Source organism: Chrysochloris asiatica, unplaced genomic scaffold, assembly GCF_000296735.1.
Source record: "Chrysochloris asiatica unplaced genomic scaffold, ChrAsi1.0 scaffold00027, whole genome shotgun sequence".
Classification (NCBI taxonomy): domain Eukaryota; kingdom Metazoa; phylum Chordata; class Mammalia; order Afrosoricida; family Chrysochloridae; genus Chrysochloris; species Chrysochloris asiatica.
In genome coordinates, this window is record NW_006408545.1 from 20,686,241 (window position 1) to 20,687,256 (window position 1,016).

The following is a 1,016-nucleotide window of genomic DNA, read 5'->3' on the forward strand; positions in this document are numbered from 1 at the left end:
ACTTGTCTTGATGGCTCCCGGGTGAACAGCTTACTTGTTCTGGTAGTAATTAATCAGACTGCCGTTATTGTTTCAGATTTTTCCAGCCAGTCTTTCTTTCACTAAGTATCTGCTGTTCTTCTAACTGCTCCAGGCTGATCCACTCGTCCTTTCCAGCAGAAAATTCCTACCTCAGATGATTCTGGATGGGGTCTGGATTCCACCTATGGTCTTGTACAATGTAAAGGCTCCACAGGAAGCCTCTTTCACTGGGCAACTTCTAGCCTCCTTTAAGGTATTCCAATCAGTTATAGGCTGAAGTTGGACTTAAAAGCTTTCTGTAGTGATGATTCTGGCTATTCCTTTCTCCCCCTTGAAGTGTCTATTTTACAATGGTAGGCAAGGGAAACCATGTTTCAAAAGACAGCCATGTATCTTAACATTATTGCACTCTTTTACCCCTTCAAACCATGCCTCAATCCCTGTATCACAGAACCCTGTTGTTCCAAGGTTGTACATACATCATCATTTACCTCAGTCCCACTTAGCTCATGAGAACCTGCCTAACTAGTCTCCCATCAGCCTTGTTCTTCCATTCCCTTCCCCATTCTTGTGTATTGCCCACACCCCTGCTTCTCCACACTCAAGCATCCTGTGTCTATTCCTTACCCTGTGGTCTATCTTTCTCTCCCTCCCTCCCCTTCTCTCATCCCATATATCCTGGTGATCAGCAAATATATATATGTAAAATTTCCCCCCTTTTAGTGTGGATTCTTTTTCTTAATCTTTTACAATAATGGTCTTATGCAGTATTTCTCCTTTTGTGACTAATTTCACTCAGCATAATATCCTCAAAGTTCATCCATGTCATGCGGTGGCTTGCAGCTTCCTTGTTGGTTTTCAAGGTAGCATAATATTCCATTGTATGTATATACCAAAGTTTGTTTATCCATTCTTCAATTGAGGAGCACTTAGGCTGTCTCCATCTTTTTTTCTATTATAAATAGTGCTGCTATGAACATTGGTGTGCATATATC